We start from the raw sequence: 16,019 nt of genomic DNA, 5'->3' as shown, positions 1-16,019 counted from the left end.
AGCCACTTCAACAGTAAGTGCATTTTTTGATACTGCAGTAAGTGAATATTTTGTCTGCATATAATGCAAAGGAAGTGAATGCCTTGAATTTAATTTCTAAAGATGAAATATATAAACTGCTTCTCTTTCAGTGACTTGAGCTAAGATGATAAAATAATGAGACTGTTAGTATTTAATAAATGTCTAAATTGTCCCTAAAGAACTGTACCGGCGGCTACACCAACATCTCCAGGGCACTGCCACGGTGCATAACCTCCCATCGCCAGGAAACCACCACCGGCCTTTAAAGTTCTAATTCTAATTTAGGAAAATGATTATTTGAAAGAAATCGGATGTAGTGTCTGCCTTTACTTACTGCACATAAGAGGACTATACAAGAAGGGACAGTCGATATAACAACTCTAATTTCTTTCCTTTTTTTAATGGAAAAAGTCATTGACTTTAAAAAGTCAAGAAAACTTTTTTTAAATTAAAGTACAGTTAGTCACAATGTGTCAATTTCTGGTGCACAGCACAATGTCCCAGTCATGCATATACATACATACATTCTTTTTCATTAAAGGTTATTATAAGGTATTGAATACAGTTCCCTGTGCTATACAGAAGAAATTTGTTTTTTTTTTAATCTATATCTATATATAATGGCTAACATCTTCAAATCTCAAGCTCCCAAATTCATGGTTCGGAACTGCAGTGTGCTCCACGTCCAGTGCAGGTGCCCCTCTGTGTCCAGTGCTCAGCTCCCACCGAGGACAGAGGCGGCATTCACCTGCAATCCATGAATCTGGAGGAAACACCCTCCTCATCCTGATGCTCTGGTCCTCTGCGCATGACTGGATTCCGCTGGACCAAGTACAACTGAATTCTAAAATGCTGAGAGCGAGGAAGGGTGTGCTGGCAGCAAAGACCAGGCCCAAGGTCAGTCAGCGAGTGGTCCCAGCGAGCTTATTGTGAAAGAGGGCACTTCAGGATGTCTGTTTCCGAATGTTGAATAATCCAAAACTTGTGTATATACTTTGAAGCTAGTAAAGGAGAAATGTTGGCTACCTTTAAACAATTTAAGGGATTCTATTAACTTAGTTATGTATCAACCTATAAAATATCTGTCATCACTCCCTGGTGGTAGACACTATTTTCTGCTCTTGTCTCTGATTCTCAGATGTTAAAATCTGCGCACATGTCGAAGTCACTGCATATATATCCGTCACACAAAAATGCACGTTGAACTTGTTACTTCTGCAAACAGTTACAGACAAAATAGATGACTGGATAACAGATGTTATATTATTTTAAGGCTGGACAATGGTGCTGAACGAAAAAGGAAGACGACTATGACATCGCTTCTTCTTTATTCAGAATCCTGGTTAAACACACTTCATCATCTGAGTACGATTTTTCACTTGTTCGGTTTCTAGCTACAGTTTTCTGCGTCATTACCTGCGGCGGCCTTTTAGTCATACTTGACTCGCTAAATGAAACGTTCTCTCTCCACTTCAGGACGGCGTCATGTCTCTTCCGTCAGACTGCATCTTTGAAGAGATGAACGTGTCTGCTCTTTCTGGACAACATTTTCCTAACTCCATTTCTTACTGTACCAAATACTCTACCAACACTGACACTCTTGGGTGAGTTCCTTAAGGAAGCCAACGTCTTTGCTTCCATAAAGTCAAGCTTAGACTTCACTGGTTTTGTGCTCACGTGGGCAGCTTGCATGAGATAAGATCTCGATGAACTGAAGCCCTGGGCTGGCGCTGAAGTTCCTCACGGAAGAGCTGCACGATCACGGCTGAGCTGCGTGCAGGCCGGGCCCACAGCGCCCCAGGCTGCCGGGCCCACAGCGCCCCAGGCTGCCGAGCCACTGCTGAGGGCTGCCTGGTCATGCTCCCTCCGCTGGGAAGGACTTTCTGTCATCAACACCGTCACCAAAGGAGTGCTCTCCGGCTGAGGTGGGGCGCACAGAGGCAAAGGAGAGGGGAGAAAGAAAGTGGGAGCGAGGGGGCAGCGAGGGCTCCCAGCTGGCGAGCGGCAGGGCCAGGGGAAGAAAGCGTGTTTGGGCGTCGAGGCAGCTCAGCCTACGGGAGCACGTCGCGCCCCCTTCCTGGCGGCGCCCTCACACTGCAGAAGCGCAGGGCCTCACACAGCCCGGGAGCAGGCGGGGAGGTGGCCCACCAGGCTGACGGGCCCAGGGCGCGCTGCGGAAAACAACTCGTGTGGGTGCGTGTGTTTTAAGTTCTATTTATTGCACACTTGATTTTTGGACTCAGATACATGTCTCAAAAAAGAGACCTAATAAGAAACAAGAAGTTCAGGGTTTTTTTGTTTTTAAACAAACATCTGTTTTTAGGATACGTTCAGAACAAGAGATGGTAAAACAGTGGTCCAAGGCGGGGTAAGACGGGGAGCCACAGGAAGGAATTAGGGAGGCAGAGGAGCAAACCCCTCCCGTTCGAAGTCTGGGGGCTGGACCGTAGCTGCAGCAACGCAGGAAGTGATGCGCTTCCTTTAAATGTACAAATAAAAACTGACAAATAGCATTTTAGTCAATTACTGATTCCATATTGGTTCCCAATTTTTGTGGACAAGGGAAAACACATCTACACAAGGTAAGGTACGTGCCCCTGGGTAGTTCCTCAGTAGCAGGTTAGATGGGACAGATGCAAACAAAAGTTGGAGGCAGTGTGTGATGATTATTTTAATGGTGGTATATTCAAAATGCCTAAAAAGTTAAAAGAAAAAAAAATCCTTTCAACTTCTTGAGTGACAGGGACAGGACGCATCAAATAGGTGGCCTTTGATCTGGACCCACTGGGGATGAGGAGAATTTTATTATTCAGAGACGGTAAATAAAATCCTTCCATCTAAGATCTGAACATTCCTTGGAGAGGCGCTAAGCCAGATCCCTCCCTGTGCAGATAAGAAAGCACACTCACACTAGAAATGCCACTGCTCTGTCGACAGAAAACGCTCTCACAGAGCACTCTGCACTTCACTAAGCGCATTTCCAGGAGGCAGGCTTACTGAAAAGGGGAGAATGTTCTCTAAATTCTCCTGTGAACTCTTGTCTCAGGAACCACACCCACAGTTAATGGAGTCAAATTTAAGTCTCCACAGAGAGATTCAGGAATCTATCCTGAAGTTAGGCATGAATGTTAAGAGTGGAGAAAGGAGAAGAAAAAACCAACACAAAATGGAGGAATCCCAGCATTTCTAAGATTTGAGGGATCAAGGTAAAAAAACAGATGAGCAGGGAATGCTTGACAAATATACCATTTTTTTCATTTTTTAATTTGCATTCTTTTTTACTGAAGCATAGTCAGTTTACAATGTGGTGTCAATGTCTGGTGTACAGCATAGTGTTTCAGTCATACAAATTACAGACATTTGTTTGTTTTCATTTTTTTTTCATTGTAGGTTATTGCAAGGTATTGAATATAGCTCCCTGTGCTATACAGTAGGACCTTGTTATTCTATCTTACATATAGTAGTTAGTATCCACAAATCCTGAAATCCCAATTTATCCCTCCCCATCCCCTTCCCCACTGGTAACCATTAAGTTTGTTTTCTATGTCTGTGAGTCTGTTTCTGTTTTGTAAGTAAGTTCATTTGAGGTTTGTTTTCTTTTTTTTTTTTGTAGATGCTACATATGAGTGATATCATATAGTATTTTTCTTTCTCTTTCTGGCTTATTTCACTTACAATGACAATCTTCAGATCCATCCAAGTTGCAGCAAATGGCATTATTTTATTCTTTTTATGGCTGAGTAGTATTCCATTGTCCTTCATTATCCAGTCATCTGTCGATGGACATTTAAGTTACTTCCATGTCTTGGCTATCGTAAATAGTGTTGCTGTGAACATCGGGCGGGGGGGTGCATGCATCTTTTGGAATTGGAGTCCCCTCCAGATATATGCCCAGGAGTGGGACTGCTGGATCATATGGTAAGTCTATTTTCAGTTTAATGAACCTCCATACTGTCCTCCATTGTGGCTGCACCAATTTACATTCCCTCCAACAATGCAGAAGTGTTCCTTTTTCTCCACGCTCTCTCCAGCATTTATTAGACAAGGATACCATTTTATTATTTATGCACTCAGTTTGATTTTTACGGAAATGAAGACAATCCTCAAACTCACACTATTATCTTAAAGGCAGATGAAATAGTACAGGAAAGCTGGTAATCTTTGGCAGGAGCATGCGATCGAACTGCTTAAAGAGCAGAGTGAAGTGCTTCTGTACGATACTTCTTGATACATCACCCCAAGCTGAGGTGTCCCAGGGGAACGTTTCCCCTTTCTGTCAGTCTGTCAGACTTGTGTCATCTTAAGATCAGCATGTAACTATGACATGTCTTTAAAATTCTGTTCACCTTTACTAAGGGTCTAAGACTCAGAATTTAATATAATTTAATTTAGCATTACCAAATATAGTTTACCAAAAAAGGAGTACATTTAATTCACACCTAGGAGATTTTTCAATAGAAAATATTCCACATAGCCTAAACTAACGTGTCAAAATTTGCCACTGGGATGTTTTCCTAGTTTCAGTAACTCTATGCACCCTGATCTAGACTGGAGAAGCTGTTCACTTTGGAATTATTTTTCATTTATTAATTCTCCAGACAACAGCATATAGGAACCTCCCTCAGTTTAAAAAACGTCAGACTTGTATATAATTCTACATACAACATTCAAACAACACAAACATTTTCTTGAGATCTGACATTTCCCACTTTACGTAGTTTGTAAATCACAGTCCTATAGTTATTCAACTCATGCATGTAACAGCTAGTAACAGAATAATTCACCCGGCCTCTTGATATCTGGATTCTACCTCCCACGTATATGGACCTCTGACTGGTCCTCTGAACGTGAACGAGGATACATATTGTTTCCGACATTCATAAAGCTCATTCCATCTTTATATTGCCTTTGACTTGTTCTCATCAATGACATACTGACAACCCTGTTTAAGAACTTTAAATGTTATCATCCACAAATGACAGAAGGATGTATAAACCCAACATCAGGACACGGTAAAGGATAATTTCTCCCTGCTCTTTCTGATAGGTCTCCAATTTTCTTACAAAGCCAATGCACGCAGGCACGCGGACATGTCTCATCTCTATAACGTGAAACTCACTGACAAGTTGCTGGTTTCCTGCTTTCTCCTCTGGATCCTAAGCTATGAGTGGATTTTTATTCAATATTAGTTACCATTTGTGCGCATTTGCTCTAATTTATGGTGCTTGCCTGAAAGGGCTGCAGTGAGGTCACTGCGTACTTCTTTTTAAAGAGGTTAAATACCCTATAAGGAATTTGCAACAACAACAAAGAAAAGTATGACACAAGCTAATGATGTCTTTCAGACCCTGCAAATCATTTGCAACATCACTCCCTCAAAAGTATGTTCTCTGACAATACAGTTTTATTTCCATTTTCTCAGATTTATTAAAATGCCTACTGAGAAAATATGCTGTTTCAAGCTGGGGCTGCAATTAGGGGAAGATAATTCAGAAATGTTCAGGCAGAAAGAGCTGGGAAGACTCAGATGAGCATGGGTCTAAGTGGGTTCAAGCTCCACCTTTCTGATGGAGTGTTTCCAATGTGTTATAAAATGAGGATACATTTAATAAGAATATATAGCTTCACAGTGTTTTCTGTTTTCCTTGTAACTCAGGCATTAAAACCATCATTATTAGCTGTAATGTGAACTGAGTTCCTTGCAGTGCCCTCTCTGTGGGCTGCGTCTGTTCAGTCGCAGGGAGTCAGGCACCCCGTCCTCTAAGTATTCTGCCATTCGGGAGTAAGGGGCAGTCACTGCTGCAGCCAGAATACATCTTGGAACAATCTGCATATTCCATGGATAATCAGAATGAGGCATGGGAGGAAAGAGAGAAAGGGAAGGGCTGAAAAACAGCATAGAATGAGAGGGAGGGAGGGAAGAAGAGAGACCCGGACGGGGAGAGGGACAGACCGAGGGAGGGAGGGAGAGAAACGATGGCGTCAAGGAGGCTGAGGCACTGCACCCACCACTGCACGTTTTTTACATAATGCGTCTTTCAAGCTCCTTCCTCCTGCTTTGCTTGTCTCAGTAGTGACTTCACCATCACAAACCTTTTTGATATTTTATTCTTAAAGAAACTGAATCTGAATGGGTTCAAGTTGACAAGACGACAGCAATGCAAGGTCCACAAGCACATCTCTCTCCAGACGTGCACATCTCCAGGTGCACAGCGTTATGCAAACTTTGCTTCTCCTCAGGACTGGAGAGAGTTCTAAAGCGATCCCGTCCCTGACACAGATCTACCCTCTTCCAGAAGGAGAAGCTCTGTCTTACTGTACCAAGCCCTGCCAGCACAATGTCACCAATCTTAAGGTTGGAAACTCACTGCTACACGAGAATGTTTTCTCTAGGTCTAACACAAAAAAAAGGATGAAAAATCAAAAAAGGATATACTAATAGGATGTCTGCTATTAAAGAGGATTTTGACAAAACCCAAAAGCAAAATGGAAAATGTTCCCTCAGAATTCAAGATGTAAGAAACACATTACCTTTATTTTCTGCTGAAGTATTTCAAAAGATTCATCTGGAATACTCTTGGGCTATTTTCTCAGGCAGGAAATCAGGGCAACTCCACAATGGAGTCTTACATCTATTAGCAACAAAGAGAGTCCCAACTCCACCTGCCAAGCAAACTAAGTTTCAGCCTTGGAAATTGGGAAATTCTGCTCAACTCTGGATATATTTTACGTCCAACTCTCAGGGTCTGGTCAGGAGCCGCACAATGGAGACAGAACACAAGGTACACAGCACGCCCCTGGCCAGAGGTGGCCCACCTCCTCTTGTCTCTTTAACCCCTCAATGCAAAATGCAGCTTATTTTATGAATGATTACCTCCTGCTCATCACACCATATTTTTGGCCAAGTCAGTGACAAATTTCATTGTGATCCTTTTAAAACCATCTTATTTCCTTTCTCAGAAAGAAAACCATAACATGCAATTGATGTAAGGGATTCGAAGATAAACAATAAATTGCTAATCTTCTTACCCTCAATACAATATATCCTCCTCATTAGATTCTACCGTTCCACTGCCGATAAAAAATTATAATATTACTTGCACAATTATGGCCGAGGCACTGTGCCGAGCACGGAGAGACCTAGCAGAGCGCGGCGCCTGTCTTGAAAAGGCTGTGATCTGCACTTTATGAAAGAGGTTTCTGAAGCTCAGAGCAATTCATTCAGAAAATCTGCTTTAAAACGCAAAGTTGGCATGTAACACGAAGGCCATTCTTTGGGATCTGAAAGCTAAGGGCAATGTCTAAGGAAGGCTAAAACAATATTAAGAAGATTACAATAGCCATGGAGGTAGAACACTGGGATGAAAATGTCATTATCCGTCCCTAATCAAATAGACAGGTACCAAGGACAACACATCAACTCATTGGAAAATCTTTTTGTTTTCCTTGCGAATAAAATCAGAGTTGTAAGAATGGCCAGCACTTACTGGACAGAGTCCTTGGAAAGCTGGAGGTTCTTAATCAATGTTTATCATGTTGGTCAACAGCTACATCACTCTGGATAAAATTAAAAGCAGAACCATCTTCCCACAAACACTGCTATCCTGAGAGCAGAGTGCGATCCTAAAACCCAGTATGAGGGAGGGACCTTGACCCAAGCAACCGATCTGATGAGTGCTGGCCTTGGTGGAAGAGAAGCCGTGGGCCCCCTGCTGGCTCCAGCAGGGCTGAGTCGCTCGGGAGGGGCCGCTGATGGGGTCTGGGATGGGCCCTCGACCACCTGCAACAAAGGTGACTTAACAGCTTAGGGACCGTGAAGGCTGGGCCAATGCCCACCGCTGAGAAATCCCGACTAAGAGTGTCAGGGGCTGGGACTTCAGACTGAGCAGAGAAGCCTGCGTTTGCAGCCACTCTCCATGACCTGTCCATCCTGAGCAATTCTTCTCATTTTCAGGAAATATGCATGAGCTCTATAAAAATCAGTGTGATGACCCCCGATTCCCAGGTCACAGGAGGATTAAGCCTCACGCCAGCGGTGCCCAGCGAGACGAGAAGTAGAGCCATGACCCCGCCATCACTTCTTTTACAAAGAGTTCCCATGCACAGCGGCTCGTCTTGCACAGACACACCATCTGAAAGGCGCTATCTGGACCGATGTGAAAGGCAGTTTGGAATCTGCACCTCATTCTCAACCAGTTTTACATATTTGCTCATCATTTACATATCCCACTTGACATGGATCTTACTAAGACTACTGTAATGTTTGGGGAGTGTTTCAGAATCAAGAAAGGGGCTTGGGGACAAAAAAGTAGTGACTGGAGCTTCCCCAGACCTAAAAGGCGGATGGAGAAACATCAAGGGAGAAACATCAAGGAAGAAGCAGGTAAGCAGGGAGAGAAAAACACAGTGCATTTTAAATTTCTGCCTATTTGAAGACTAACTCTAGTTTTATAATGAAAGTCAAAGCTAGAGTTGCTGATGTAGTTAAGAAAACCGGAGTCACACACTAGATGTGCCAGCTGAATTATTGCCTCTCAGCATCAGATTCACTCTGCGTTACCTGCTCCAGGATAATGGAGCTGAACAATGTACACACGTCCCACAGGGTGTGCTGCTCAGCTCTGTGGGCAGGTGACACTGGAGAGAAATTAGGGGAAGAAGGCGCTTCTCTTCCCAGCTGCTGTGTGCTGCTGTTTTTGGACACTGGCAGCATGCAGCAGCCAGAGATACAACACCTCTCTGCCGGCAGCATCCTCCTGCGCCTCCTCAGGTGGCTTCTCACCAGCTCTCCATGAACTGATCCCCCGTGACAGCCTCCGAGACAGCTCTGGACTGAATTCCCAAGCACAGCGCCTCCCCAACGTTCAGCCCAAGGCAGCGTCACAGAACGTGTCCAGTGAGCCCGGGATGCTCTGCGAAGAGCTCACCCTGGGGAAAGACAGCCTCCTAGATGTGGTTCCTCTAGGTGATGCGACCCAGCCCAAGAGACAGTGGCTTTTCCCTACATCTGTTCTTCCTGCATTCTCATAATTCCCTTTACCTCTTAGCACACAATGTCCCATTTTTCAAATCGTCACATAATGAATATTTTTTATTTTTTCTTTATTTGTTGAAGCACATTTGATTCACAGTGTTTTGTTAATTTCAGTAACTGCAGTGTCATTGATCCAACACTTTATAGATTATACTCCCTTTAAAGTTATTGTAAAATATGGGCCATAGTCCCTGTGCTGTACAATACATCCTTGTAGCTGATTTGATGCACAGTAGTTTGCACCTCTTAATCCCCTACCCATCTGTCCTTCCCTCTCCTCAGTGGTAACCACTAACTTGTTCTCTGTAACTGTGAGTCTGCTGCTGTTTTGTTATAGGCATTCATTTGTTTCCAGCAATTTCATTCCTGGATGTGTACCTGACAAGGACTAAAGTACTAATTCTGAAAGATACATGGACCCCAATGTTCACAGCAGCACTGTTTACAGGAGGGCAGCCTGAGTGCCCATCCACAGAGGACTGGATAAAGAAAGTGTGGTGGATTTATATAATGGAATACTACTCAGCCACAAAAAAGAATGGAAATTTGCCATTTTCAACAACACAGGTGGACCTGGAGAGTATTACACTTAGTGAAATAAATCAGAGAAAGACAAACATTTTATGTTGTCACTTCTATGTGGAATCTACTGAATATTTTGTTATATTAAACTTTCTCTGCTCAAATTACTCTGTGGTTCTGCACCTTGAGGGTATCCTACCTGGTACCCTAGATAGCAACACTGGAAAGGAATTTGGACACTCAAATAATAAATTGGGCTTGTAGATAAATGGTTGCAGAATAATATAAAAGTGAGATGCAGTGAGAAATTCCTTTGTTCAGTTTTCTTTCTCTTTTTACATATGAGAGTTGGCATGAAATATTGCTGTGCCAGTAATCACAATAATGGATTAATTTAGAAGGCTATGAATAGTTATTAACAATTTATATGAATTATAGGGTAATGATTCTTATCTGCTGGTCTGCAAAACAGCCTGATGTGAGTATAGTATGATTTCTGCTGCCAAAGACATATATAATGAGAACTGCACAATAAAAATTCTATGCAATATGAAGCATAACAAACGTTCCTTTCTTAGTATTAATAGTCACTCCCCTTCCCTTTTCACAAGACAATTTTTGGCAACAGTTAAGAGAGAAAAAAAAGTTTTAAACACTGCCACTACAAGGAAATCAAGGAATATGTGCATTCTATTCTCAAAATCCCTTGTCTGAAACTGAGCACAAACAAGATAATGAGATATGTTTATTTTGTTACTAATGAATATAATGCTCTCCTTTTGCTACTTAGAAAAAGAGACACTATATATATTTCAGAATGTAGTGATCAGAGACACTTTAAAATTGAATCCAGAGCCCTAGCTCCAGAATGATGGCAGGGGGGTCATCAAGTAAGTGCTCCACGGAAAAACCACCATAATGGGCGAAAAGTACAAGAAAAAAAATTAGTATGTCTGGAAATTGCAAGAACATAAAGTAGAAGAAACATTTGATCAGGAAAATATAGGTTATTTGCAGAAACTGACATGGTGATCCTAAAATTTATAGAGCTAGTCAAAGGATCTAGAAGAACCAAAACAATCTTGGAAAGGGGGGAAAAAACTGAGGACTCCTGCCTCCCTCTTGCAACACATCTTTCAGAACGGCAGTGAGCACACCTGAGCTGCACTGGAATCAGAACACACATATTAATAAGCCGAATTCAGGGCTGAGAAACAAAACTCGAAATTAATAATTTATTTTTGACAAAAGGGCCACAGCAGTTCAAAGGAAAAAGGATGGTCTTCTCAACAAACGGCGCTGAGACAAACGTGTGTCCACCGTGGAAAGAGTCAGGTGAACACCTTCCTTCCACCATGCGAAAAACGTGTAGTGAATCATAGACCTGAATGTAAAAGATAAAGCCATAAAACCCTGAAAATATGCAGCAGGAAACCTCTGTCACTTCGGTTTAAGCAAAATCTTCACAGATACGACATCCAAAAAATAAAAATCAGACCTCATCAAAATTAACAGATTTGCAGTTCAATGATCAATAACTGAAAAGATGACCCACAGAAGTGGAGAAAATGTTTACAAATCATGTAGCAAGGGATTTATATCTAGAATATAAAAACCTCTCTTACAATTCAACAATAGAAAGACAAATTACTCAACTAAAAACTGAACAAAAATTCTGAATAGACACTGCTCCAAATAAGACACTCATTCAAGTAAGACATAAAAATGTCCAAGCAGCACACGAAAAGGTGCTCATCAGCATGAGCTGTGAGTGAAACATACCCGGAACCATAATTAGCCACCAGCTCACATGCCTTAGAAGAGTTGCACTGGAAAAAAAGTTAGTAAGAAATGCTGGTCAAGATGTGGAGAAACAAACGATCTCATACAGTGGACAGAGATGTAAAATGGTGCAGCCATTTTGGAAAAACTTCACAAGTTCCTCAAAACGTTACCATACGATCCAGCATATTCCCTGCTGGTTACATACCCAAGAAAAAGGAAAACGTTTTCCCACACAAACTCGCCCACAAATGTTTACAGCAGCGTTATGCATGACTGCAGGAAGTGGGAACAAGCCAAATGTCCATTAGCACATGAGTAAGTCTGAGGTGTACCCATGAATTTGAACTATGTTCAGAAATACAAAGAAATGAACTACTGATTCATTCATGAATGAATCAGGAAAACATTATGCTAATTAAAGAAGCTGGTCACAAAATACCGTACGCTGTATGACTGTATTTAAATGAAACGTTCAGAACAGGTAGATCCAGAGAGACAGAGAAGAGATGAGCATTTGCCGAAGGCTGCAGGGAGTGAGGAAAACCAGGTACAGACTTTCTTTCTGAGTTGATGAAAGTGTTCCAAAACTGTGTCGATGGTTACATAATTCGGGGACTAAAACAAAAGCCACTACATTGTATACAGGTGAGTCTTATGGTCTAAGGAATACGGTGTAATGAAGAAGGACAAGATGAAGAGTGACAAGGAGAGAGGAGGAGGAGGGGGAGGAAGGGCAGTGAAGGAGGAGAGGGAAGGAAAGTCCACAGACTTGGCGGACACGTTATGGCCATGCAGGGGCAGCCAGGTTTGGAGGTAAAACAAATCAAGGACAACCAAAAAGTATCTGACCTGAGACTATCTTCAAATAAATATCATGATGAGAAAAGTGGCCCAAATACGAAACAAACGGTAGTATTTTGGGGTTTCGTTTAGCAAGTGATGAAAAGCCATGTTTGGAACAACACAAACAAAGAAGTTTGGACAAACGCCAATTAGCACCACAGAGTTGAGTTATTCCAAGAGCTCACAAATCAGTTTAGTATTTTTTCTAGCTTGATATAAATGATTAATTTTTTAAAAAAATATTGCAGAATAAATAGAACTGTGACTTATAATAGATTCTTCATCTCCAGAAATTTGTGGAGAATATTTTTATTTCCATTCTAACACACAAATGCTATGTCAATAAATGGATGTGTAGAGAATAATTATTAATTTGTATTTTATTATTCTCAGCAAACTCTCCCCTGAAAAGAGAAGGCTAAGGCATAAGAATAGTTGTTTTATATTAGAGAAATAATTTAAACTAAAATCCTTTTTAAAATGGTGATAAAGAAAGGCTAGCGCAGACAGGGAATGTGTAGGGGAAACAGAAAAAGAATGCATTTTAAGTGGAATGTTTTAGCTCACACTGGACTATTAACATATTGTTTATATACTTTAAAATACTTTACAAAACCAGTATAGATCAATTTCCAACAAAAATAAAATATTAAAAAACCAACTGATGTACTATATGTCAACTATATCAACTATATGACAGCTATATCATAATAATATTCATAATATTTATATACTATTAATGTTTATGGGAAAGTTAGATTGTGTTAAAATATACATTATAATTAGCAATAGAAGAAAGACACTATATGCATAAAAAAGGAATGAAAATAAGTATATTAAACAGTAAATATTATAGATCAAGTGAACATAGCTAAAACTTCTTACTGTGTAAGAAAAAGCTGCCAGTGTCAACACGGATGAGTCCACGATAAGGTGAGTGGTTGTTCACAGCATTATTCTTTTAACTTGTCTAACACTTGAAACTTGTCAAATTTTTTTTTCATGTTTTGGGGAGAATCTACTTACATTCTTTGAACAAATAAAGTTCCCAGTACTGTAAGATATACATATTTTACTTTCCATAATAGAAGCGTTAAGAAGATCATTGTAAAACACCAGAGTTGTTAATGTTCGGTGATTATGTGAATTGGTTTGCAATGTTTACATACAATGTATAGACTTGATAGTAAAAAACCAATTAAGTGCTTTGTTACGTACAACCTATATAACAATATGAACAAAGTATAATTATATTTATGCCAATGGCCAAACTGGTCTGAAAATAGGCTCTTTCTCTTTAAAGGGAGTTCAAACAGTTTATTTAATTTTGGCAGATCTGTACTTCCTATCATTCAAGAAAGCTGTGCCTGGCACTGTTATTAGCCAAAGGGTAAAGTACATACACGTCACTTTAAAATATTAGGCATGGTATTTTTAAAAGTACAGATGAGAGAAAAATACTGGCAAAAAAAACTTACCAAATTTAAAAAATCATATATCTGATAATAAGTATTAATCACTACAAATAAATGATAAAACAATATTTTGTAATCTGTTAATACTAATACAAATTGACTTTTGATACTTTGATATGCAGTAAACATGCGTAAGTTTTATACAGAATATAAGAAATATTTTCCAATAATTATACTATATTTAATACTTGTTAAAGATTATCATGTGCTAAATTGCATGTTAAATTACAGTAATGAAAACATTGTCCATGGAGAGAAACAAAAAACACGCAGAAAAATAACTAGGCATTTAAAGTCAAATCCAAAAAACACATTTGAACAGGAGAAATACTTCAGGATGACTTCAGGAATGAGATCTTCTATGATTATTATATAAATCAAAATGAAATTTTACACTGTGTTTTTACAGCATCAAGACTAGAATTACACAGGAAAATCTGCACATCCCTTGGCTGCAGGGCAGCGTTCAGCGGACGGGCCTTGGAAAGGCAAGAAAAAGTCTGTCTCTTGGCAGAAAAATAAAAAGAAGAAAACTGATTAGCTGTGATTTCTTTTCACGTTTCTACTTATTTTCGTCCCAGATTCTTCAGAGTCCAAAAAAAAAAAATTATCAAGTCATTCTGTAAACAGTGTTGAAAGTCCTTAACAATTTCCTCGCGTCTGTACAAAGCTCCCAGAGATGAGTTCCAGCTAATAATCTGCTTCAATTCTTACTTAATTAAACCAATTCATCGCAAGGAAATAAGGAGTCAGTGCACAGATTATTTAATTGACCCATTACTGCACGTGTAATTCCTGCACCTGGATCAATTCAAAAGTCTTCATTCCCTGCTCGTCCCGCCCTTTTTACTTCCTGGCAATCCTGCTTCTAAATCGTTAATCAATTGAGGCCTTTGGATGCATGTAAATCACCCAGGGGGGCTGACCAACTGAAGAGGGAGTCCAGGTTAGGAGCAACTTCTTCTGCTTAGCATATCAAGCCTGCTGAGATTTTAAAATTTCAGGAACAAAAATCCTGGTCTTCCTTTATTCCCACAGCAACCAGTGCACTGCACTGTGCCACTCCTTCGCTGTTCTCTGCAATGCCTAGTTATCTTCCATTACTTGTCCATCTTAACCATTCATCCATATTCCATCTCCCACATGGGTTACTGCAACAGCCCCTGCCTTTTCTCCTTGCTCTGCCGTCTGGTCTTGATCTTCTGAAATCAGCTATCCACCCTGCTCTCAGGAAGAATGATCTAAAATGCAAATATTCCAGTGTAACTCCTCAGTTGAAAAAAAAAAAAACAGAACCCTAGAGCTGTCCGCCTTCAGCACTGCTGCCTGCCTGTCCGGGAAGGTAAGCCAGGCCACGGCGGAGGTGCCCGCAGGCCTGCCCCGGGGAAAGGGAGGGCTTGCTCTCTGCTGACTGGTTCCCAAGCTCAGCTGCTTTCAGCCAGGGAACCTGAGAAAGCTTCTCATTTGTTGTTGGCTGGGCTACAGTTCTTTTTTAAGGCATCAAGTTAGAAAAAATATTGTTTAAAAAAAAAAAGAATAAAGAACACCTGAAGTCTTCAGCGCAGGAGGCAGGACTGACTTTGACGAGACTCCAGCCCAAGCCCCGAGCCCCGTGCTTTCAGCTCATGATGCGCTGAAAGCTGTCTGTTGCCTGAATGTGTCCTGTCCTACCTCCTCTTACGAGAATTCACTTGCACACCTTTTCGCCAAGCTAAATTCTACTTCATTTATTCATTCGTGCAGCCACCAGATGACTTTTCAAGACGCAACCTGCAAACTTTGACACAATTCCACACCTTTGTAAGGCTGAATGCCTGGCTCTTCTCCTAAACTCCCTTTCCATATATTTTATCACCACAGTGCTCGACTTCCCTTCGAGAACTCAGCTCAGAGGGAGGCCTACCCGAGGCTGCCTGCTCCGTCTTAATCACCGAGAGTATCCTGCGCTTTTCACATAATGGCTAATCAATAATTATTGAATTGAATTTAGCCCAAAGGGTAATTGAATTATCAACTGAGCTAATTATAAATTGGAACAGCGTAAGGGATTGTAAGAGTACTCTGGCTTTGAGGAAAGGATGCTGGAAACAGCCAGGTGAGTACTGCAAGCTTTAAAGAGGCAAGCATAATGAACTTGACACAGGATGGGTGTGACTCTCCCGGCAGGGACCCTCCAAGAGAAGAAAGCTCACAAGACAGCATCAGATTCTCGCTGAAGTTCTACTGGTAAAACCCCAACTGTTTCCTACAAAGAAGAAAAAGGAAAGGAAGGCCTGTTTGGCCTCACTGGAGCTCTCTTGTTGAGCTGGGACCACAGGAACGCGCGCAGGAAGGTGGGA

At 41.1% G+C, this 16,019-nt stretch overlaps 1 protein-coding gene across 1 annotated transcript in view; it reads right to left on the bottom strand.

The window, feature by feature from the left end:
• CSMD1 (CUB and Sushi multiple domains 1) overlaps positions 1 to 16,019 on the bottom strand; it is a 1,700,362-nt gene that overhangs the window by 922,909 nt on the left and 761,434 nt on the right. The gene's annotated exons all lie outside the window — the stretch shown is intronic.

Source organism: Vicugna pacos, chromosome 26 (assembly GCF_048564905.1).
Source record: "Vicugna pacos chromosome 26, VicPac4, whole genome shotgun sequence".
NCBI lineage: Eukaryota > Metazoa > Chordata > Mammalia > Artiodactyla > Camelidae > Vicugna > Vicugna pacos.
The sequence above is the reverse complement of the archived record's forward strand: the minus strand, read 5'-3'. Positions and strand labels throughout refer to the sequence as shown.